General features: G+C 45.0%; 1 long non-coding RNA gene across 1 annotated transcript in view; it reads left to right on the top strand.

The window, feature by feature from the left end:
• Positions 1 to 19,952, top strand: part of LOC137631490 (uncharacterized) — a 33,681-nt gene extending 13,729 nt beyond the window's left edge. The window contains exon 3 of the long non-coding RNA XR_011041894.1: positions 19,000 to 19,952. This is a non-coding gene — a long non-coding RNA (uncharacterized lncRNA). The remainder of the gene's footprint in view (positions 1 to 18,999) is intronic.
• Positions 19,953 to 26,038: the final 6,086 nt, after the last annotated feature.

Genomic DNA, 26,038 nt, shown 5'->3' with positions numbered 1-26,038 from the left:
GAGCCTCCCTTGATGCTGTCTAATTGCTTGACCAGTGGTCCGGTGCAGTGATGTATTTCGCAAAGTCAATGGGTGTCATCAATCACGGAGATTTTAGAGAAGTACAAAGAGTTTGATGTTGTCTGGTTGGAAGGCAGTTTTACAAAGGAGTTGCTTTGGAGCATTGCATATGACAAGTGGCCTTCCAATACTCCTTGCACACCAGTCAGGGAACCAGCGAGTCAACTTGGATACCAGTCAGTGAACCAGTGGTTCAGTTGGGATTTGAAGAAGAGGGAGGCTTTAGTGTCTAGATCCCCAAAACAGATTGGTTCAGACATAGCTGTGACACACTGGAACACTTCGGTGCGGGTGGCAAAGTCTTTCCTTCTGAGGAGTCCCATACGGGGAGCAGTAAAATGGAGAACTGTACAGTGAACCCTCGTTTATCGCGGTAGATAGGTTCCAGTCGCGGCCGCGATAGGTGAAAATCCGCGAAGTAGTGACACCATATTTACCTATTTATTCAACATGTATATTCAGACTTTTAAAACCTTCCCTTGTACGTAGTTCTGTTAACAAACTACCCTTTAATGTACAGAACACTTAATGCATGTACTACAGTACCCTAAACTAAAACAGGCACAAATATTAAAGGTGATTTTATATCATGTATTTCCTAAACACGCTAAAAAGCACGATAAAAAATGGCAACCAATGTTTTGTTTACATTTATCTCTGATCATAATGAAGAAACAAACTGGAGGTAGAGCTTTGCTTATTACCCAGACATATTTCCAATACTTTTCCCTTAGAACTACATCACATCTTCCTACTTTAGATATATATATATATATATATATATATATATATATATATATATATATATATATATATATATATATATATATATATATATATATATTTATATGTGTGTGTGTGTGTGTGTATATATATATATATATATTTATATGTATACACATATACATATTTATATGTATACACATACATACCTACATATATACATAAATACATGCATACATATATATATATATATATATTACTGTATATATATGGGTTATGGAAAAAATCCGCGAAGTGGTGAATCCGCGATGGTCGAACCGCGAAGTAGCGAGGGTTCACTGTACAGCAAAACTCCCACTTCTGCTGAGTCCTTCAAGGGGCCTTTCCTTACCTTATTGCCTTATTCTATGTTTGGGTTCCCCCAGGTCCCTCAGTGTGAAGCTCCTCATATATCCACCAGAGAGTTGCTTAAGCGTCTTCCGGTGTATTTTGCATCTTCCATTCTTGGATGGTCTGGAATGCATCTTGGGTTTTTATCGAGCTTATTCTTAAACATATCTACGCTCACTTCTGATATGTTTCTTAGATGAGCTGGCAGTGCATTAAATAGCCGCTGCATTATCGATGCTGGTGCATAGTGGATTAATGTCCTGTGTGCCTCTGAGCCTTTGAAGGTATATGCAGCTAAACCTGTGGGTTTGGTCATTTTTTTTTTTTGAGGGGTGGCAGTAATACTTTATTAAGAGGGAAAGGGAAACACTGATGCCAGCATTTCCCCCTCCTACTGTACAGTCATGAGTAGGGGAACTTGTCTATCCTTGGGCAATCTGATAGAGATAAGGGGCTGAGCAGTGGGTAGCAAGTGTCCTTCAGGACAGTTGCTTACTGCTTTTTCTGGACCATTAGCCCTCCTATCTCTTATAACAATAGTGTTTTCAATATTAATCTTACCCGATGATCATGTAGCTGTCAACTCCGTTGCCCGACAGAAATCTACGGTCGGGATACGCCAGCGATCGCTATCCAGGTGGGGGTGTACACAACAGCGCCATCTGTGAGCAGGTACTCAAGTACTTCTTGTCAACAAGAACTCAATTTTTCCTCTGTCGTGCCGCCGGCAAGACCTACTTGGATACGCTGTTGATTTTGGAGTTATTGTTCACGATTTGGTGATGTATTTGCTCTAAAGTTATAGCCTTCGCTATTCAGGAAGCTTTCTCATTAGCTTAGCAAGCTTTTGGAATTAATTTAGATTAATTGGTAACGAACTTTGCTAGATTTTGGAATCCCCCTTGACTACTTCTAAAATTCAAGATGTCTGACCAGTCTCAAGTACCTAAGTACAGGCAATGTAGTGTTAGGACTTGTACTAGGCGTCTTCCGAAGGCCTCTATAGATCCTCACACCGTATGTTCCAATTGTAGGGGTAAATCCTGTCATTTGGAAGATCGATGTGGGGAATGTGCTGGGCTTTCGGAATTCGATTTTAACGAATTCCTTAGATATGCACATAGGTTAGAGAAGGAGAGAAATAGGAGGAGTTCTTCTCGCTCTGTGGATTTTTCCTCTCCCCATGCCCCTCAACCTTTTCCTTCCCCTGTGGTGGTGACTCCCGTACCTGCTACGAGTGCTCAGCCTGGTATGGCGGATATGTTGCGTGCCATTCAGGCTCTCGGTGATAAAGTGGAGTCATTGGCTAATGACCGTAATCAGCTCTTGGCAGATGTCAGAGAGCTGAAAGCGAAAAGTGCAGTGGGAAGTGTTAGTGCTAGTGATGTGCAAAGTGTCGGTGTCAGTGTTGCGCATGAGGGTACATCTGTGCGTGCCAGTCGTCCTCCCAGTCCGGGACCTCTTGCAAGCTCCCAAGCCCAGGGGAGAAGCAATGTCGAAGGACCAAAGGGTTCGGCAGGCCTTGATAGGCGCACGGATGTATTCTCAGTGGTTGCGGACGTATCTGTTAAGGATCGTCCCATCCACATACAGACGAATGAGCCCTTACATTCCTCGTCTGTGGAAGAGGTTTCCAGGAGGAAACGGTGGACCAAGGTCTCACGACCGCTCAAACGTAAGGTCCCTTCCGAGCGAGTCCAACGGCCCAGGTGTAGCCACTGGGTCAGTTCGGACTCGCCGCAGTCATCTGATGACTGCACACCTCCCAAGAGAGGTAGAGTGGTCCCTCAACAGGCTACTGCTCCGTCTGTTGTTGCTCCAACCACAGTAGACCCTAAGTGGTCCATGCTGCAGACTATGCAGTCTCAGCTTGCTGCATTCATGCAGGAGTATCATGCTGAGAAGGCTCCTGTTAACCTACAACCCGCCGAGGTTGTGCGCTCAGCAGATACTGCGGCTGCCTGCTCCCACACTCCACCTGTGAGAGCTCCACCACCGATGCGCAGTCCTCCCTGCCAGACGCATGTTCTTGCTGCACCATCTGCTAACATGCGTGAGCTGCCGCATCAGGAGTTGCCGGGTTCCAGCACTATGCGGCATTCTCCTCAGCCCATGCAGCATGCTCTGCAGACCTTACAGCATGCTCCGCATACCATGCAGCATGAGCCGCATACCTTACAGCATGCTCTGCATACCATACCGCATGCTCCTCATCCCACCGCAGACCCTCCCACACGCCAGCCCTCTGCTTTTGTTGTTGCCAGCTCGCAGACCGACCAGCAGCGGCATGATGTTGGATCCGCAGGTACGCATGCACCCGTTCTGCCGGATTCAGCCGTTCAGCTTTCTGCTCTGCCTTTGCCACTTACAACTCAGCTTTCGGATGTTGATGTTTCGGATGATGAAGCTGCACATCTGGATGAGCCTCACTCTGATTTTGAAGGGCCCAAGTCTACTGCTCCCTCCTTAGACTTTCGTAAAGTCCTTGCCTTGTTCAGGGACTTGTATCCTGAGCAGTTTGTGTCTGCAACCCCTCGTTCTCCTCCCTCCGAGTTTGCTCTGGGCATGCAGTCTGCTGCGCCTGCCTTCACCAAGCTTGTTCTCGCCAGATCATCTAAGAGAGCTTTGAGGGTTATGGGGGACTGGTTGCAGTCCAAGAAGCAACTGGGAAGGACTTCTTTCGTCTTTCCGCCTCCCAAGCTTGCTTCCAAGTCGAGCGTCTGGTATGCCACGGGAGAGGAACCCGGCTTGGGGGTTCCTGCCTCTGCCCAGGCCGACTTCTCAAGTCTGGTTGACTCTCCCCGCAGGTTGGCTATGAGACGTTCGAAGATCTGCTGGTCTTTTTCCGATTTAGATCATCTGTTGAAGGGAGTCTTTCGTGCCTTCGAGATATTCAACTTTCTCGATTGGTGTTTGGGAGCCTTAAGCAGGAAGACTTCCTCTTCAGATAAGGACTCGGCCATGCTGATCATGTCTAGCATGGACAAAGCAATTCGGGATGGGTCTGGTGAACTTGCGGCTTCATATGTATCAGGAGTCCTTAAGAAGAGAGAACATCTTTGCTCCTTCTTATCAGCTGGTATCACTCCTTGCCAGAAGTCAGAGTTGTTGTTTGCTCCTCTCTCCAAGTGTGTGTTTCCGGAGGAGCTGATTAAGGGGATGGCTGCCTCACTTATCCAGAAGGATACTCATGATCTTATGGCTTCTTCTGCACGTAAGGCTAAAACCTTACCTTCCGTGCCTAGACCCTTCCGCCCTGCAGCAGTTGACACACCTGCTTCTAGGTTCATCCCGCCCTTTCGTGGCAGAGCCTCCAGCAGAGGAGGTACCCGTGCAGATAGTCACCGTGGCAAATCCAAGAAGGGTTCCAAGTCCGCAAAAGGCAAGTTTTGACTGCCTTCCTCTCCAGACAGCAGTAGGAGCCAGACTCAAGACCTTCTGGCAAGCTTGGGAGAGCAGAGGTGCAGACGCTCAGTCTGTGAAGTGGCTAAGGGAGGGATACAGAATTCCGTTCTGCCGCAGTCCCCCTCTAGCTACGTCTCCCATCAACCTCTCTCCCAACTACAAGGAGAAGGACAAGAGGCTAGCGTTGCAACAAGAGGTGTCGCTCTTGCTACAAAAGGAAGCGGTGGTCATAGTCCGGGATCATCAATCCCCGGGCTTTTACAACCGTCTCTTCCTGGTAGCCAAGAAGACAGGAGGTTGGAGACCGGTGCTGGACGTCAGTGCTCTCAATGCTTTTGTCACCAAGCAGACGTTCACGATGGAGACGACGAAGTCGGTCCTAGCAGCGGTCAGGCAGGAGGACTGGATGGTCTCGTTAGATCTGAAAGACGCGTACTTTCACGTCCCCATCCATCCAGACTCCCAACCTTTCCTAAGATTCGTCTTTGGAAAGGTTGTGTACCAGTTCCAAGCTCTGTGCTTTGGCCTAAGCACGGCACCTCTTGTGTTTACCAGACTGATGAGGAATATTGCGAAATTCCTTCACTTGGCAGACATCAGAGCCTCCCTCTATTTAGACGACTGGCTTTTAAGAGCTCCCACAAGTCGTCGCTGTCTGGAGAATCTCAGATGGACTATGGATCTGACCAAGGAACTGGGCCTCCTGGTCAATTTAGAGAAGTCCCAGCTCGTCCCATCCCAGACCATTGTCTACCTGGGTATGGAGATTCAGAGTCGAGCTTTTCGGGCTTTTCCGTCGGCTCCAAGGATCAATCAAGCCCTAGAATGCATCCAGAGCATGCTGAGAAGGAACCGATGCTCAGTCAGGCAGTGGATGAGTCTAACAGGGACACTTTCATCGCTGGCCCTGTTCATCGAGTTAGGGAGACTCCACCTCCGCCCCCTTCAGTATCATCTAGCTGCTCACTGGATAAAGGACATGACGCTAGAGACGGTCTCAGTTCCTGTTTCCGAAGAGATGAGGTCTACTCTAACGTGGTGGAAGAACAGCATTCTTCTCAAGGAAGGTCTACCATTGGCTGTTCAGACCCCCGACCACCGTCTCTTCTCGGACGCATCGGACACGGGCTGGGGTGCGACACTGGACGGACAGGAATGCTCGGGCACATGGAATCAAGAGCAAAGGACACTTCACATCAATTGCAAGGAGTTGTTGGCGGTTCATCTGGCCATGATAAACTTCAAGTCCCTCCAGCTAAACAAGGTGGTGGAGGTGAACTCCGACAACACCACAGCCTTGGCTTACATCTCCAAGCAGGGAGGGACTCATTCGAGGAAGTTGTTCGAGATCGCAAGGGACCTCCTCATTTGGTCAAAAGATCGAAAGCTCACGCTGGTAACGAGGTTCATTCAGGGCGATATGAATGTCATGGCAGATCGCCTCAGCCGGAAGGGTCAGGTCATCCCCACAGAGTGGACCCTTCACAAGAATGTTTGCAGCAGACTATGGGCCCTGTGGGGTCAGCCAACCATAGATCTATTCGCTACCTCAATGACCAAGAGGCTCCCGTTGTATTGTTCTCCGATTCCAGACCCAGCAGCAGTTCACGTGGATGCCTTTCTGCTGGATTGGTCCCATCTCGACCTGTATGCGTTCCCGCCGTTCAAGATTGTCAACAGGGTACTTCAGAAGTTCGCCTCTCACAAAGGGACACGGCTGACGTTGGTTGCTCCCCTCTGGCCCGCGAGAGAATGGTTCACCGAGGTACTGCAATGGCTAGTCGACGTTCCCAGGACTCTTCCTCTAAGAGTGGACCTTCTGCGTCAACCTCACGTAAAGAAGGTACACCCAAACCTCCACGCTCTTCGTCTGACTGCCTTCAGACTATCGAAAGACTCTCAAGAGCTAGAGGCTTTTCGAAGGAGGCAGCCAGAGCGATTGCCAGAGCAAGGAGGACATCCACTCTCAGAGTCTATCAGTCTAAATGGGAAGTCTTCCGAAGCTGGTGCAAGGCCAATGCAGTTTCCTCAACCAGTACCACTGTAACCCAGATTGCTGACTTCCTGTTACATCTAAGGAACGTAAGATCCCTATCAGCTCCTACGATCAAGGGTTACAGAAGTATGTTGGCAGCGGTTTTCCGCCACAGGGGCTTGGATCTTTCCACCAACAAAGATCTACAGGACCTCCTTAGGTCTTTTGAGACCTCAAAGGAACGTCGGTTGTCCACTCCAGGCTGGAATCTAGACGTGGTCTTAAGGTTCCTAATGTCATCAAGATTTGAACCGCTCCAATCAGCCTCTTTTAAGGACCTCACTTTAAAAACTCTTTTCCTCGTGTGCTTGGCAACAGCTAAAAGAGTAAGTGAGATCCACGCCTTCAGCAGGAACATAGGTTTCACATCTGAAACGGCTACATGTTCCTTGCAGCTCGGTTTTTTGGCTAAAAACGAGCTTCCTTCACGTCCTTGGCCTAAGTCGTTCGAGATCCCAAGCCTGTCCAACTTGGTGGGGAACGAACTAGAGAGAGTACTTTGCCCAGTTAGAGCTCTTAGGTACTATTTAAGAAGGTCAAAGCCATTACGAGGACAATCAGAAGCTTTATGGTGTGCTATCAAGAAGCCTTCCCTACCGATGTCTAAGAACACAGTTTCTTACTACATCAGGCTTCTGATTAGAGAAGCACATTCTCATCTGAAGGAAGAAGACCTTGCTTTGCTGAAGGTAAGGACACATGAAGTGAGAGCTGTGGCTACTTCAGTGGCCTTCAAACAGAACCGTTCTCTGCAGAGTGTTATGGATGCAACCTATTGGAGAAGCAAGTCAGTGTTCGCATCATTCTATCTCAAAGATGTCCAGTCTCTTTACGAGAACTGCTACACCCTGGGACCATTCGTAGCAGCGAGTGCAGTAGTAGGTGAGGGCTCAGCCACTACATTCCCATAATCCCATAACCTTTTTAACCTTTCTCTTGAATACTTTTTATTGTTGTTCTTTGGGTTGTACGGTCGGCTAAGAAGCCTTCCGCATCCTGGTTGATTTGGCGGGTGGTCAAATTCTTTCTTGAGAAGCGCCTAGGTTAGAGGTTGTGATGAGGTCCTTTAGTATGGGTTGCAGCCCTTTATACTTCAGCACCTAGGAGTCGTTCAGCATCCTAAGAGGACCGCTAGGCTCAGTAAGGAAGACGTATTTAAAAAAGGCAGAGTAATGGTTCAAGTCGACTTCCTTACCAGGTACTTATTTATTTTATGTTTGTTATTTTGAATAACTGATAAAATGAAATACGGGATACTTAGCTTCTTTGTTAACATGTATGCTGGTCTCCACCCACCACCCTGGGTGTGAATCAGCTACATGATCATCGGGTAAGATTAATATTGAAAAATGTTATTTTCATTAGTAAAATAAATTTTTGAATATACTTACCCGATGATCATGAATTAAAGAACCCGCCCTTCCTCCCCATAGAGAACCAGTGGACCGAGGAGAAAATTGAGTTCTTGTTGACAAGAAGTACTTGAGTACCTGCTCACAGATGGCGCTGTTGTGTACACCCCCACCTGGATAGCGATCGCTGGCGTATCCCGACCGTAGATTTCTGTCGGGCAACGGAGTTGACAGCTACATGATCATCGGGTAAGTATATTCAAAAATTTATTTTACTAATGAAAATAACATTTTTTGTTCGATCTTCTGAATTCCTTGAAAATCCTGGCCTTGCAAACGAAGGTGGAAAGGATGTTGAAGAAGAATGCTTTCAGAGTCTCCTGGCCTCTACAGTCGAGAATGGAGAAGTCAACTGAAGGCTGGAGACAGTTGTCAACCTCTCCCCACTAAACAAGTTTACTCCTCAAACAAAGATCAGGATGGAAACAGTATGTCATGTCCTGAATTACATTGGAGGAGGAGATGTCATGCTGTCAGTAGATTTGAAGGACTCATACATCGGTCCTCTCAAAGGTAGCATACCTCCGCTTCTTTTTCTACAGTATGCCTCTATAGTATGTTGTACCAGTTCAAAACTCTGCTTCAAATTGTGTACTGCTCTTTTGGTGTTCTCTCTGGTAGTAGCTTGGGCTTAGTCATGAGTAATATGTCTTTTGATGTATCTTTAGGATTAGCTGATCTTGGCCACCCGCATGTATCAGTTGCTACAGGATCGATATTGACTTCTTGTATTTTGTCACATTTTTGGGATTGTGGTAAATTGGAACAAGTTGAATCCCATACCCAAGCAGAAATTGAAGTACTTAGGCCTGTTGATAAAAAGCAGCGAGAATCTTTTCTTTAGCCGATCGTATCGGCAAGCTCAAGCAGCAGTATGACTGCGCATATTCAAGACAAAACTCCCAGCTTGGCAGTGCCCAAGTCTTTTCGGCCACATTTCCTTAGTGGAAAAATTCGTTCCTCATGGGCAAGGCCCCCTTCAGGGATCATTTCAGTGGGGTTTGAGGGATCACTGGTCAGCCTACAGGGATCGTCCAACCATCCTGTTACAGTGGGGCAGGAAGCTCTGGTTGATCGTGTATGCTGCATGAAAAAGGAAACCCTCACCATGGTAATCCCTCTCAACTTCATATTCCTGGTCATGAAGCTGTTCTCAGAATTGTGATCAGAGGAAAAAAATCAACTGCTCATCAACATTGTAGAAATACAGGCAACCTTTCTAGCCCTGCAAGCAAGCATTCCAAGAACATCTCAGGGGGCACTAGGCTGTATTGAGTGTTAACACTACCAAAATGGCTTATGTCAACAAGCAAAGGGCAAGTCTTTGTGGCCCTCTGCAAGCTGACGAAGCAGATTTACATCTGGGTTGCATTTTATACACAATGGTCAGCCAAGTACATTCCGGGCAAGCGGTATGCACTAGCGGACACACACAGTTGCCCATAGTAGAGGTAGTACGTTGGCCAGGGCACCAGCCGCCCATTGAGATACTACCGCTAGAGAATAATTGGGTCCTTTGACTGATCAGACAGTACTACATAGGATCCTTCTCTCTGATTATGGTTCATTTTCCCTTTGCCTACACATACACCAAATACTCTGGCCTATTCTTTACATATTCTCCTCTGTCCTCATACACATAATAACACTGAGATTAACAAATAATTCTTCTTCACTCAAGAGGTTAACTACTGCAATGTAATTGTTCAGTGGCTACTTTCCTCTTGGTAAGGGTAGAAGAAACTCTTCAGCCATGGTAAGCAGCTTTTCTAGAAGGACACTCCTAAATCAAAAGATTGTTCTCTATTCTTGGGTATTGCCATGGCCTCTGTATCATGGTCGTCCGTTGTCTTAGGTTAAAGTTCTCTTGCTTGAGGGTGCACTCGGGCACACTATTTTATCTTATTTCTTTTCCTCATTTTTTTGGAAGTTTTTATAGTTTATATATGAAATATTTATTTTAATTGTTACTATTCTTAAATATTTTATTTTAATTGTTAATTATTTCTTATTTCCTTGTTTCCTATCCTCACTGGGCTATTTTCCTTATTGGAGCCTCTGGGTTTATAGCATCTTACTTCTCCAACTAGGGTGGTAGCTTAGCAAGTAATGATAATGATAGAGTGTAAAGTCAGATTGGTCCCTGCATCCTTATACAGTGGAAAGACTTCTTGGTCGGTGGAGATCTCTAGGGATGAATCTGTTTGCCACACAGTTAAACAGGAAACTTTCCATATGCTGTTTTCCCATTCTAAACCCATGGTCAGTTCTCGCAGGTTTCTTCCAACCCCCATGTGATCACCTGGATGTCTTTACTTTTCCTCTGTTCAGCTGATCAACAGTGAGGATTGATCCAAGCCATAGGATGACCCTGGTGGCTCCCAGATATCTTATATGTTACCCATTTTAGTCAGTGACCTGAGAGAACTACTTTAGTGGTTCACATTTTTCTGTCAAACATTAGAAACCACCAATCTGTGAAGTCTCTAGTACTTCATGGTTGGAGATGAACCAGTACACTATCTCCTCCAAGTGAAAAGCTTTTTGCAAAGCCCTGCACAGGTAATGTCTAGATGCCTACAATGGTCCTCTACAGCTGTCTACAAGGAAAGTAAGCCACTTTCTGCAATTGGGATCATAGAGGGGTTTCCTCTCCAGTCAGAGCATCTCTAGTGGATAACGCCAATTTCTTTGTCTACCTACATCAAGAGAAGGGCCTCTCTGTCTCTGCTGTTAAAGACTACCACAGACTTTAGTACAATCGTTCAGCTAATGGGTATAAACCTCTCCTCCTCATGGAGTTGTCTATGCTAACAAGGAGTGCAGAACAGTATTCCCCACCCAGGAGCTTCAGCCCTTGTAGTGGAGCATAACCCTGGTTCTCAAGGCTTTAATGTGTACTGTATTTGAAACCTAGAAAAGGTCATCAAAAAGAGGCTGATCCTCAAGGCTGTCTTTCCTAAACTTCAGCATCATTGAAGAGAATAGGTGAATTGAATGGTGTTTTTTTTTTTAGTCACCCATGTTGAGGGTTGTCATGAGGTTTCTTTTGAGTTTGTCCCAGAATCCTGCTGGTTACGATCCCAATTTTGAGACCCCCCTCCTGCCTCTTATGTGAAGTAAGGGGTGTTAATCAAGAGGAGATGCTTCTTCGTTCAATGAGGGCTCTGCTATCTGATGAGAACCTGACACCTCAAGCCTGAGTGCCAGTGACTCTTCCTTTGCACTGGCAGAACCAAGAAAGAGATCGAGGAACACGGTCACTTTCTGGTTTCGTGAGACAATCCGTAGGGCATATCCCTCGACAACTGAGAGGGTCAAGGTACCAGCCAGTACCAGTGCTCACAAAGTCAAGGGTTAAGGCTCCACACTAACTTTCAAGAGGAAATTTACAGTTGTTCAGGCATTGAAGGCTGAAGTTTGGAAATGCCAAGCAACCTTCATTGCTTGCTAACTATGGGAATATACCTGCAACTCCCTTGTCATTTTTGTTCTTAGTCATGTGGTGGGTGCTCAAGTAGTTTTGTAGCCAGCCCAGATCCTGCACAGGATAGGTAGTATGTTGTCTATGGTAACATGTAGATTTAAGTCTGAGAAGGTAAGGAAAGTAAAGTGACTGGCTCTTCTTCATCTTTCTTTCCCCTCTCTTGTGGGTGAAGTTGTTGTACCGTTACTCGCTGGATCTGGATGCATGCAGGTAAGGTACACTTCAGAAATCCAGTCTTTAGAATTCAAAGAAGTATCTTGCCCATACTCCCTTGATGAGAGGGAGGATGGCAGAATATATACTAATCTATTGATCATCAGACTCCAAGTACATCATTCCGCAATGCTCCCTTTCGGGGGAAGGGATTCCTCCTTTGACCACGTACCAATCGTGTATAGTCCATTTCATATCGGCCAATTCATTCCTACAAGACCAGGTTGAATGACACTTTCAGTGAAGACTTCTAGCCCAGCAATTAGTAAGTCTCCGTAACTTTAAGGACGAAGGTTTTGTATTAGTATAGGAACAAATAACAATTATTAAAAGTACAATAATTTGTATTTTTCTTAGCTATACAAATCTAAGTTGTTCCGTAACCGAAATACAAACCACACTATTTACATAGGGTATTGCTTTCGGAGTAGCTGAAATGACGAGCCACTAGATTTTAAACGAGGGTTAACTACCCCTGTGGTAGTTAGCAGGGGTAGGGGAGGGGTAGCTAGCTACCCCTCCCCCCTCACACACTGGTGAACTGATTCACTTCGCTTATGGCTCAGACGATGAACGGATGTCTCTGTTCCCGTCCTCGCATGGCAGCCATTTATTGTTTTGTCTTTACTTAATTACTTACTTTATTTACTCATGTATATATGTAAACATATTTTTATGTTTATGTATATATTTGAGTATAGGAATCAGTAAGTTTCCTTTTCAGTGTTCGTGCTGTGTGTGTGTGTGTGTACGATATCACCGTGTGGCCGCCGGCAGTCAGGCCACTACGATGTATTTTTATGGGCCGCGATCTCTTCCTTGGTCCTTCGGTCGCTTCCTTCCACGGGCGCCGTGGGGAGTAGTCATCGCTGGACTTATTATTCTGTTCTCCGCTACTCCTCTTTTCCTACGGGGAAGGTGGGGTTCAGCGTAGGATCGCGAGAGTGTAGTTTGACTACGGTCTCTCTCTCTCTCTCTCTCTCTGGAGGTCGTTCACCTTTTACTACGTTTCTACGATAGCTCCTCCTTTCGGGTGGAGTTGCTACGCAGTACTTTTTATCTCAATTATTTTTTTTTTATTACTAAAGCTAATTGTATTTGTTAACTTTTCAGCTTTTTAGAACGTTTCCCTTCGGGGTGTTTTGTTCTTACTTTTAGTGAACATTCCTTTATGAATTGCATTTTTATAACTGTTATAATTCAGTTTTGGTTACAGTTCTCGCCCTTCCCCCTTCCCGTGAGTGTAGGTGGGGTTGGGGCTCTTGCCTGTTATATAATTCTTGTGTTCTTTTCCCTCGGGTATCCTCTTCGGAGTCTTCCCGGGGGAATGAATGTTAACTAATTACTGTACTTTTTATTTTCACAGTTAACGATCTGTTTTCCGTTTGCCTAGTGACAACGAAGCAGAGCTGCCTTGTTGGGACTCGGGGAGTCGGCTGTTGTGGCCTCCTTTATAGGACTTCGTCAGGGGCGTGTCTCCTTCTCCTGGTAGTTCTCCCGAGGCACCCGACAGCTCTTCAGTTCATGTTAGAACTCTCAGGAGGTTCGCCTCCTTGGGTGGGTACCTTCCCTTCCGAGGGAGGTTACCTGCCCAGGTTTGAGTTTCTTTCCCTTTCGGGGGAAACTTCTCTTACTTTTAATAATTATAATATGTTCCTGGTCCTCCGGTGGTTTTGCTCTTGGTACCATGCTCTAGAAGGATGCTTTCCAAGGTTGTCGGCGGCTCCCCCCAAGGTTCTTCAAACGACTCTTTCTTGTAAGAAGCGCCTGAAGGCTGGCGACCCGTCATCGTCCTCTTAGCCCTGAACAAGTTTGTTGTACAAACTTCGGTCAGTATGATACAACAGTTTCGATCAGACGTGTAGGGAAACCACAAGACTTCACGTGCATACTGGATCCGAGAGACAGGTACTTCCAGATCCCAGTCCATCCATCTTTACAGGAAGTATTTGGAATTCAGCCTAGGCAACAGATATACCAGTTCAAGGTGCGGTGCTTCGATCTTTCCTCAGCTCCGCAGGCATTCACCAGGAAGTTCATCCCGAACCCTCATGTCCACACAGGAGCGGCATCCGCCTCCTTCGCTTTCTGGTTGACTGGTTACCCTGGCGGTTTCGGTATCGACCCTTCTTCGACGCCGAGACAAGCCTCTGGGACTTTGCCAAGATCTAAGGATCATGGTAAATCTCGAGAAGTTTTCTCTGTTTCCATCGCAACAACTGGTATATCTAGGCTTAATTTTAGTCTCCAATCTCTGTTAAGCCTTCCCTTCAGATGACAGGATAGCAAGGCGGAGGAGAGTAGGAGAACCTTTCCTCAGGCGAGGAGTCTCTCCAGCCCTTTTCTGGTTACGCCTCCTAGGTCACCTTCCTCCTTGACCCCTCTAGTCCCTAACACTCGCCTCGGAATGAGTCTCCTGCTTTGGCAACTCAAGTCCCGGTGGAATCAAGACCACGATTCCCCAGACATTCTGGTCCTATGAGACCTGCCGAACGAGGGATCCTGCAGTGGTGGTTGACCTACGAAGCTTTTGCTAGAGAGTGGATCTTCTCGTCCCTCCTCAGCATTTGATGCTGTCCTCGGACGCGTCAAAAAAGGGCGGGGGGCACGTTCTGAACCAAAGGATCTCAAGCCTATGGCCAGAGCTAGAACGGTACCTCCACATCAATTGGCTAGGGATGAAGGCCATATTCTGGCCGTCAACAGTCCCAATAGGCCCCGGCGAGTCACTCCGTGAGCGACAACACCACGGTAGTTGCTTTTCATCAAGCGGGGAGGTACTTTTTCATAACAGTCCCCCATCCTACAGTAGAGATACTGAGATGAGCCGAAGTCCGCTCAATACCTCTATCGGCTCGCTTCATTCCGGACAAGGGATGTGCTCTCCAACAGTCGGAACAGGGCATCGCAGGTAGAGAGTACCGAGTGGTCTTTGGAACCCCCAGTAGCCAGCAAGCTCGGACCTTGTGGTCCTGTTCGCGACGACCTTGAATTTCAAGCTGTCGCTGTACTTCTCCCCAGCCCCGGACCCCAAGGCACGCTGCCGAGATGTCTTCCCACATCGGTGGGACAACATCAACATCTACACCTTGCCACCGTTGGGTCTGTGGGGAAAGGGGGCTCAACAAGACCAGACTTTCGGTCAACATGTCGGTGACTCTGATAGCTCCGCTACGGCATCAGGCAGAGTGGTTTTCGAACCTTCTGCATCCCTTGATGGAACTCCCGAGAGAGTTTTCCCCACGACAAGAGCTATAGCAACCACACCACTACATCTACCACAAGCCGTAGCTCCGCTTCGGCTCCATGCCTGGAGTCCATCCAGCATCTCCTCACTGAGAGAGGCGTTCCGCGACAGGTTGTGGAGCGGATGTCTTGACACCTGCGAAGTCATCCGCAGGGGTCCACCAGGCGAGGTGTAGAGTCTTCTGTGGTTGGTGTCGTGGGAGAGGTATCTCTCCCCTCGATGCCACTATTCCAGCGTTAGCGGAGTTATTGTCCATCTGCGGGAGGAATTGCGCCTTTTGCTCGGCGGTAAAGCCTATCGCTCAGCCTCAAGCCTGGCCTTCAGGCTCTAAGGTTAGACAATTCCTCCTCGCTGGATCTTTCTTCGCTCATACGAAGCTACGAACTTACCTGCACCCAGTCGGAAGTGAGACCTCCTCCATGGTACATGGCTCTGGTTCTTAGGGATCTTAAGGCTTCTCCCTGTGAACCAGTACGCTAGTCATCTGACAGGCACCTGACTTAGAAGACGGTGCTCTGGCTCGCTCTGGCTTCGGCCAAGCGTATCAGCGTACTTCATGGTCTCTCGTACGACTTCGCCCATTCAAGAGGATAGGGAGAGGTAACGTTCGGGTTTGTCTCTGAGTCGGTTTCTAGACTCAAGATCTTGGAGTCCCAAACCTTCGGTTCGACTCCTTCAGGATTTCGAGTCTCCGTTCTGTAACAGATGACCCAGGCCTTCTCCTACTATGCCCAGCAAGGAGTCGGAGGTGTTATCTTAAAGAACAGCTGCAGTTCGTCCTCACGTGCAGCCCTGTTTGGGAGCACAGGAAGGACGAAGAGGAGGGTCACCAGGAATACCTTTGCAGCCTGGATTCTAGGACCATCCATCTCGCCCTGAAGCCAGACCCTCCTCCATTATGTAGCCTTAGAGCACACGATGTCAGAGGCATTGCAACGTCTCTAAGAAGACTACTCTGTGATGCAGGTGCTACAAACTGGAGTCTGGAAGCGTCGGACGACCTTCACAGCTCACTACCTGCAAGACGTGACCCACAGGAGCCTCGATACGTTTTTCTATCGGCCTGTGGTGGCTACACAACAGCTGGTCTAACCTCAGGCTCCTTAATGGACAGGTAGCAGAAGGCTGGGGGCATTGTTACCCATTGTCAGACTGCATGATTGAAAGAGGTATGTCTGGCCCTTACTTCTTTCTTCATCCTCCCCTCTCTTGGGGAAAGCAGCATCCTAGGTTCTCTGCATAGCTGACCTCAAACCTCTGCAGGTAAACCATGCTTCCTTGTGTTCCTAGTATTAAAATGATACTGTCGCGTCCCCCATACCCTGACGAGGTGGTATTGGGAAAGTCCTAGTCCAGAATTCCATCTAAAGGTCTTCAGGTCGACTGCCTAGGACAAGTCACGCTTCTTCCCTCCACACACAAGCTTATGTAAGTAGCACACTCCTTGCGGAGCAAGGAACTTGCGAGGTGCAGGGACTTTTTCTCGAAGTGCTGCTCACTCGGATTCTGAGTCCCCGGGTAAAGCCAAAGCCAGTATGGCTGGGGACTTTCCACCCTTCCTAAGGGGTAAGTCACCCTATGTAAATAGCGTGGTTTGTATTTCGGTTACGGAACAAATGACAAATTCGGAGATACTGTAATTTGTATTTTTCCTAACCATACAAACCTTAGCTATTTACACATATTTGCCTGCCAGCCCTGTCCCCCAAGTCAAGTCCTACCTCTAAGCGAAGTGAATCAGTTCACCAGTGTGTGAGGGGGGAGGGGTAGCTAGCTACCCCTCCCCTACCCCTGCTAACTAGCGCAGGGGTAGTTAACCCTCGTTTAAAATCTAATGGCTCGCCATTTCAGCTACGCCGAAAGCAATACCCTATGTAAATAGCTAAGGTTTGTATGGTTAGGAAAAATACAAATTATCTCCGAATTTTTCATATTTTTTTAATTAAACTTCCCACCATAACCAGCACTCTCAGTCTTGATCCAAAAGATAGAAATTAAGAGTCCTCAACAGAAGGGTGGTCAGAGCTACACACCTACACATACTACCTGTAGTTAACTACCTCGATAACAAATTCAATGGCCCTTCTAGCTCCTTTGAAACCATTCCTTATTTTAAAGGACTCTGTTATGTTTGGCTAGAAAAGAAATAAAAATTACTTTTAAAATTTATATTAATAAAATTTTCGTTGCCTTCAACTTGAAAACATTTTTCTAACTAATCATGCAGTGTTTATTTTTCAGAAAATAATAACCAATGGAATATTAAAGGTTTTTAATAACTAAACTAAAATATGCTGTTGAAAAGGAGTTAAATGAAATATGAAATGATTTAATTTAGTTATATTAAGGCTTGAATTTATAATATAATATGACATATTGAAAAGAAAGCCCCTAACAAGACTGGTATCTGTAATTCCAATTGATGGGACCTATCGATATCAAATGTGATTTCTAATGATCTCTGGTATTGAAGGGGAAATAATTAACTCCATATACTACATCAGTTGGTGAAAGGAAATTAAATACTGTACTAAATTGTTAGAAATAAGTTTTCAAAAGAACACCCTTTATATTCATGAAGATTATTTTTATTAGAAAGTTATGATAATTTACCCTTGCTTCAAAGATTCTTCTCCTGATGGGAACTATCATTTTTTTATTGCATTTAATAAAGATTTAGCTGTTATATTAAACTGATTCATACAAGGTTTTCTCAAATAGCTTAATCTTTGTTTTAATTATCAAATATAAAACTTATTTTGAAATGCAAATAGGAATTCTGGTTTTATAGTCAAATTCATTTGGAATTAAAATTAACTAAGAGAGATAGAGAATAATTTCTATAGATTTGACTAAAGTATTAAATATGGAATTGCCTATTAATTTTTGAAAACTGATTTTATCGAGATTGTAAAACATAGGTTAAGGAGGATTGAAAAGTTGACTTCAATTTTTTTAAGGAATTCTGAATATATCAACTTATACCATTGCGCCAGGGAACAGAATGGGAATACCTGTAGACATAAAATACGTAGTATTTGAGCTTCAGTAATTTAGCCATCTGTACGATTATGACATGTTGAATAATATTTTGAAGGTATTTCATCTTTCAGTTAAACTATTGTTCTAAAAGGTTACAAGTTTCTCTTTCCTTTAAAGTGCAGTAGTCGTGAGGTTTGTAAATTAGGATAAAGCTTTTCGTATTTTGACACATTTCGTTACATTTCATAACTGGGGAGATTGTTTACCAAAAGAGAGTAGTACATTTTTATTTCAAAGTGAAATGTGGATATTAAAGCTTTTAGGTTTGGTGTAGTTTTAAATGTTACAAGAGCATTTATGTTATGAAATTGATTTTAAGAAAAGGATCAAGCACTTCTTGATTACTTTTCATAATAATATATCTTTTGCTATTTTCATAAGTTAAGTATATTCTGTATGCAGATTTGAAACTTAGGTTCCCCACTATCTATTATGGGATTTTGTCTTCAATTGATTGTAAGGCTTAAAGTAAGTTGGTTGCTCGGGTAATAAAATATGTTGATCTTGAGAAGTTCAGGTGTCACTAAATCCAAAGTTTGAATATGAAAACACATGATCACCTTTTTTTTTGGTTAATGATTTTATGTAATATTTCCTGTTTCATTGAGGGCGATGCAGAATTTAGTCTTACCAAGCTCAAGAGTTAGTTCTGAAGAATAAATTAAATCATATACTAGGTTAACTGTTATAGTATTTCATATTGTGATGGTTTAGAAAATTTATTCAAAGTTTTAAATGTCTATGATTTATCACGGAAATTACATTACAGAGCAACTAAAATATACATATTTAGAAATTAGAATTGAATGGTCTACTTAAGAATACAGTATTTGGAACTTTTCTTTTCAGAAGTGTCTTTAATCTAATAAGTGAATCATTTTAGTATTTCTTCAATTATTTTTAGTATTCTTATATATTTTGGTATCTATAAAGAATAATTTATCTGCCATAATTATTTTGAGTAACACACTTAAATTTTTTTCAGAAACAAGTGTTATGTACTTGATTTGGATAAATGAACAGCCATAAAGTTATTGCTGCTGTACCTTCAGCTCTCCTCATTTCAAGAAAAATCTTCCTGCAATGCAAGTGGTACATAGGATCTGTGGCTTCAAGGACAAAAATTGGGGTTATTGAATTCTATCATCGAAGAAGTTTCCAGTTTTGAGTGTTTATACGCATATTTTCAGCGAGACATTAATTACCCTCATGTTGGCTAAATGACTATTTTATGGTGTACTACAAAAGGAATACTACAGAGTATATCCTGGTAGTTTACTAACTTTAACGATAGAAACAATTCCAAACTCATGGTCTTTATAAAGACCAATTTTGTATACTATATCGTTAAATGTTAATCAATTTCAGTTACCTTTATCAGTGTTTTGCAGTGCTTAGTCTTACAGCCTCATCATCAAATCTTGCTCACCAATGAGTTAGTATTTATGGAGAATAGTATTTTATTAGGAATAGAAGAAAAGGACATATTTATATTGCTTTCATTAGGAGGTCTGCTAGCTTTCAAATTCAGAAACCACAACGCGTATCAAGTCCCCAGTCAGTTAGCCATCTTCTTGATGACTATTTTTTTTATACAGGAATACAAATCATTGTCTTTTGATAACAATATGACTTCAACTAAACCGGAATGGCTGTTTAGAATTGTAACGAGATAACTAAAAGTAGCTGTTGGGTGGAGAGTAAACCACTCTCATTTTCCAGGTAGAATAACCTTTACATTGACTTTGGCCACATTGCATCGCACACACACTGCTCTGCTGCCGCTTAATCTGGCAGTTTTATTCTTTCACTTTTACTTTGGTTGAATAATATACTAGCAGATAGTCATATTCGTGGGTATTAATGCACGACTTCTTAGGAGGACTTCAATTGCTGCCCTCTCCCTTGACTCATCTTTGTTAGAGCCTTTGCTGTAACTTCAAAGACAATAATGAGTGTCATACTGAGACGATTCATGTACATTTTCTCTTTGATTGCGAGGTACAGGTGCTCCAGTGCTCTGTTTATTACAAGAAATAGCACTGGATTGTCAGTAGGAATGAAGGGCTCCCCTTTCTTCCTCTCCTGGACAATCTACTGACTCACTCTCTCTCTCTCTCTCTCTCTCTCTCTCTCTCTCTCTCTCTCTCTCTCTCTCTCTCTCTCTCTCTCTCTCTCTCTCTCTCTCTCTCTTTCTTTTCTCGGTGTATGCCAAGAACTATCCCTCATTGGTAAATAGTATCAGCACTCGCTGCAACTGCTACCTATGAGTCGTCTCATTGCAAGACAGGTTCATGCCAAACTATCCCTCCTTCCTGTACCTTCTAGTAAAGTAATGCCTCACAATTCAAAATTAATTGGTTCCGGAGTGGCTTTCTTAACGTGATTTTTTCGCATTATGAGTCACCTTTTATATGAAATCACCTAATTAGTTCCAAGCCCTACAAAACACCACAATAAATTTTATAATAAGGCTAACCTGTACTATACACAATGAAATACAACCATTTGGATCATTCAGTACATAACCTGACTGTTAATAACCTGTAAATGAAATGTGCAATTAGAACAGACAATACATTAATGCAGTAATGCAGAAAACATTAACACTTAACTTTACGAACACACTAGTATATGGCAGAAAACATTAACACTTAACTATACAGAACACAATAACAAAGGGCAGAAAATATTAACACAACTTTATGATAAACTTAAAATCCCTATTTCTTTTTTTTTTTTTTACCTTTTTCTGAGAGTTATCACTGCACTGAGTACGCTCACTGGCATTAAGGGTGAAGGGTGCCACCATTCTCCACTATCCTTGATGGTGTTGGGAAAGCATGTTAAGTGTAGACATGCTCGCCTTCCCTTATCACCTCCCCCATCCTTATATCTTCTTCCTTGCTTGTTGTTGAGCTTTCCAAAGAGATGCTTGTCACCCCAAAGAGAAGGCGGTAGTAGTCACCAAAGCAAAGGACAACCGATTCTAGGTCTCATGCTAGACCAAGTGCAAGCATTTCTGGTCAAGACGGCAGCTGGCTGTATCCATCTCTTACCCTGGGACGTTCCCAGGATGCTTCAGTGTCAACAACGCTGGAAACTGCTCCACTATATACTGGAAATGTATATTATCTGCTGTACTTGAGAAAACAGTCCTACTACATCTTTTCCTCATACAGGAGGTTATGTAGTGGGAATGTTTCCTTCCCCAAGATTAAGTTTTGGTACACAGTACAGTGTTCACTTGTCTTCTATCAAGGCTCAATCTTGTGCAAGACCAAGCATCCACAATCGTATCAGGAGGCCTATCATCTTTGGAAGGGTAACAGATCAGATTTGACCTGGAACAACTATACTCAGCTTCGAGCTTTTGCTCAGAGTGTTTATGCCTCAACTGAAAAGGAGTACAATTTAACCATAAAAGAAACCCTTTCTGGTACAACTCAGGAACATAAATGGTGGTCTACCCTTAAATCTGCACTCTTTGGTGTAGATGCAACAGTTCCTCCTTTACTTAAACCAGATGGCTCTGTCACTCACTGTCCAAAGGAAAAGGCAACCCTGTTGGCTGGTGTTTTTGACAGTAAACAGAGTAATGAAGAACTTGAACTTCCTCCTTCCTGTTTTCCTGAGGCTAAACTAACTAGTTTAGCTTTTCGATCTCGTGAGATTAAAGCTCTGTTAATAAACCTTGATGCTTATGGAGGTGTAGACCCAAATGGCATTTTTCCTTTGTTTTTATAAAGACAGCATATTTTTTAGCTCCAAAGTTACCAAAGCAAGAAGTGGAGCTTTTAGCACCTGTTGGAGAATTGGTAATGTTACTCCTCTATGTAAATGTGTTTGTGGTAGCTCAAGTCCCACTGATTACCGCCCAATTTCCATAACTCCCATTTTATCTAAAGTTTTTTAATGTCTTCTGGCAAAACGTCTTGATAGGTTTGTTGAAGGTAATCATCTATTCCCTAGTTTGCAATTTGGTTTTCGTAAAGGCTTTGGAGCATGTGATGCCCTTCTTACAATCTCCAATGCTGTACAGAAATCCCTTGATTGTGGTCAGGAAGTTCGTATGATTGGCCTTGATTTTAGTGCTGCCTTTGACCGTGTTAATCATGAGGCCCTTGTTTTCAAACTGAAACAGTTGGGAGTGGGTGGGTCGTTTCTTAGCATTATTATTGATTTTTTAAGTAATAGATCTCGAAGAGTTGTTGATGGGCACCATAGTGAGTATAGGAATGTGATATCCGGTGTTCCACTAGGTAGTGTTCTTGGCCCATTACTTTTCATACTATATACACATGACATGTGGTTTGGCCTAGTAAACAAGCTTGTTGCATATGCAGATGATGCTACTCTCTTTGCATCAATTCCATCCCCTGAATGTAGATCTGGGGTTGGTGAATCCCTTAATAGAGATTTAGCTCAAATTAGTGCATGGTGCAATTTTAAATATTTAACTTAGCCGGTGAATTTATAATAGCTGCAACTCTGCGGCTCGACAGACACATACATAAAAAACTCGCGAGCGATCGCTATACAGGTTGCGGGTGTGCCCACCAGCGCCAACTGTCGGCCAGATACCACTCTCGGATGTAAACAAAACCTTCAATTTCTTCTCTGTCGACGTGTCGACAAGACGTACTTTTACTCGCTGTAGAACCTGGAGTTTTTCCCATCATATTTGGTGAAGTACTTTAATTTGGTTTGAGCTTTCGCAGTACAGGTGTTTTTCTTCAAATAAACCCTTGAACTCTTTTTTTGAATCGGATTAATTGTTGATGACTTAGATCATTTTTTGGAATTTTCCCTTGACTAATTCAAAATGGCTGACCCTTCTCAAGTTCCCAAGTTTCGAAAGTGTAATGCTAGGGACTGTAATAGGCGTCTTCCAAAGGCTTCTCTCGACCCTCACACTGTTTGTTCCAATTGTCGGGGTAAAACCTGTCAATTGGGAGATCGGTGTGAGGAATGCGTGGGCCTTTCGGAATTCGATTGGATCGAATTTGATAAATATACACGCAGACTAGAGAGAGATAGGGTAAGGAGAAGTTCTTCTAGGTCGGTAGATTTTTCCTCTCCACATGCCCCTGAACCTAATCCTTCCCCTGTAGTGGTTGTTCCTAACCCCCCTCCTAGCACTCAGGAACCGTCTATGCAAGACATGATGCGTGCTATTCATGCCTTGGGGGAGAGAGTTGAGGCTTTAGCAAGTGACCGGAATCAACTCATGGCGGACGTGAAGGAACTCAAGTGCCAAAGTGCCACGGCGGAAAGTGCGAAAGTGCCTAGTGTTACGCAAAGTGTTGTGAACAGTGTTGCGACCGAGGGTTCGTCTGTTCGTGCCTGTCGTTCACCTAGTCCGGGACCTCTTGCAAGCTCCCAAGCCCAGGGGAGAAGCAATGTCGTACGACTTATGGGTTCGAGAGGCCTTGATCAGCGAACAGACGTTCCCTCTTTGGTATCAGGCGTATCTCGTCAAGATCGCCCCTACCATAAGACGAGAGAGCCCTTTTTTACCTCGTCGTCCGAAGGTGTTTCACGTAAGAAACCTTGGACCAAGGTCTCTAGACCTTTAAAACGCAATTTGATCCCTTCAGGACAAGTCCAACGTCCCGGATGTAGCCACTGGGACAGTTCGGACCCGTTGCCGTCATCTGATGACTGCTCGCCGCCTAAGAGAGGCAAAGTTGTGCCGTCTCATTCGCTAACCCCGTCTGTTACCGCACCTGCTTCCGTAGACCCTAAATGGGTGTTACTGCAAGACATGCAGTCCAAGCTTGCGTCCTTGATGGAGGACTTCAACGCTGAGAAGGTTTCCGTTGAACCTACTGGCCATCAGCCATCCAAGCGTTCTGTTGTGCGTCCTGTTGACGTGGATGTAGCTTTCTCGCGTCAACCAGTTGGGGTTGTACCTCCACCGATGCGATCCAGTGTGGATTTCCAGCCGCACGTTGACGTTAGACAACGCACTGATGCGATTGGTGACGTTCAGGACGTTCACCAACCATCAGAGTTGACTTGTTTTGACGCGGTGCGTCAACCTCCGCAACCCGGTATGGTGTTGACTGCACAACCCAGACGGTCTAAACAGTCTCGGGTGGACGCTGTGCGTCCTCGCGCACCTGTTGTTGTTGACAGTTCCCAGACTGTTCAGCAGTTTCAGGACGCTGCGTCCGGCTCCGTCACGTATGCACCAGTGCGACCGGACTCTGCGAGTCAAACGTTGCCTACTCCTTTGCCGTTTTCTCATCAGTTATCAGATGAGGAACTGTCAGATGAGGACGTTGCTGAACCACAGCCTGAGGATCAGCCTTCAGAGTTAGATGAGCCTAAAGCAGTTCAACCATCTTTGGACTTTAGAAAAGTCATGGTTGTTTTTAAAGAGCTGTTCCCTGATCACTTTATTTCTGTGGCTCCTCGTTCGCCGCCGTCCGAGTTTGTTTTAGGCGTTCCTGCTACCATGCCTGCCTTTACGAAACTCGTTCTCTCTCGCTCATCCAAGAGAGCTTTACGGCTGTTAGGCGATTGGTTAGAGACCAAGAGGAGTTTAGGGAAGACGGCATTTGCCTTCCCCCCATCTAAACTCTCGTCTAGATCGAGCGTCTGGTATGCCACGGGAGAAGTTCTCGGCTTGGGAGTTCCTGCCTCTGCCCAGGGCGACTTCTCAAGTCTTGCAGACTCTCCCCGTCGCCTTGCCATGAGACGCTCGAAGATTAGTTGGTCACCCTCGGACCTGGACCACCTTCTTAAAGGCATATTTAGGGCGTTTGAAGTCTTTAACTTCCTGGACTGGTGTTTGGGAGCCCTGAGTAGGTAAATCTCATCTGCCGATAGGGATGTTTCCTTACTCATTATGTCCTGCATGGACAAGGCCGTCCGCGATGGGTCCAACGAGCTTGCCGCTTCATTCACGTCCGGAGTCCTTAAGAAACGAGAGTCTCTGTGCTCTTTTCTGTCAGCAGGAGTGACGCCATGCCAAAGATCTGAGCTACTCTTTGCGCCCTTGTCTAAGTGCTTGTTTCCTGAAGTCTTAGTTAAGGAAATTGCCTTGTCTTTAGTGCAGAAGGACACCCACGATTTAGTTGTGTCCTCGGCTCGCAAAGCTCCCCCTTTGCCTGCCTTGTCTGCTAGACCTAGGATAGACACTCCAGCGTCCAGGTTTATCCCGCCCTTTCGTGGCAGAGCCTCCAGCAGGGGAGGTGCTCGTGCCGAAGGGAAGAGAGGAAAGAGGAAAGGATCCAAGTCCTCTAAGGGCAGAGTCTGACTGCCCGCAACTTCAGACAGCAGTAGGTGCCAGACTCAAGAACTTCTGGCAAGCCTGGGAGAAGAGAGGCGCAGATCAACAATCTGTGAGGTTGCTCAGAGAGGGGTACAAAATCCCTTTTGTACGCAGATCTCCTCTAGCGACGTCCCCCATCGATCTCTCTCCCAGGTACCGAGAGGAAGAAAAGAGACAAGCCCTGAAACTGGAAGTGTCTCTTTTGCTAGAGAAGGGAGCGGTGGTCAAAGTCTCGGACCTTCAATCACCGGGGTTTTACAACCGTCTCTTCCTAGTATCAAAGAAGACAGGAGGTTGGAGACCGGTGCTAGACGTCAGTGCTCTGAATGTCTTTGTCACAAAGACGAAGTTTACCATGGAGACCACAAAGTCAGTCCTAGCAGCGGTCAGAAAGGGAGACTGGATGGTCTCTCTAGACCTAAGGGACGCTTACTTCCACATCCCCATTCACTCAGACTCCCAACCTTTTCTGAGATTCGTCTTCGACGATGTGGTGTACCAGTTTCGGGCCCTGTGCTTTGGCCTAAGCACAGCTCCTCTCGTGTTTACGAGGCTTATGAGGAATGTGGCAAAATTCCTCCATTTATCGGACATCTGAGCCTCCCTTTATTTGGACGACTGGCTTCTCAGAGCCTCTTCCAGTCATCGCTGTCTGAAGGATCTCAATTGGACTCTAGATCTGACCAAGGAATTGGGACTCCTAGTCAACTTGGAAAAGTCACAGCTGGTCCCATCCCAAACT

This window comes from Palaemon carinicauda, chromosome 39 (assembly GCF_036898095.1).
Source record: "Palaemon carinicauda isolate YSFRI2023 chromosome 39, ASM3689809v2, whole genome shotgun sequence".
Lineage (NCBI taxonomy): Eukaryota > Metazoa > Arthropoda > Malacostraca > Decapoda > Palaemonidae > Palaemon > Palaemon carinicauda.
The sequence above is the reverse complement of the archived record's forward strand: the minus strand, read 5'-3'. Positions and strand labels throughout refer to the sequence as shown.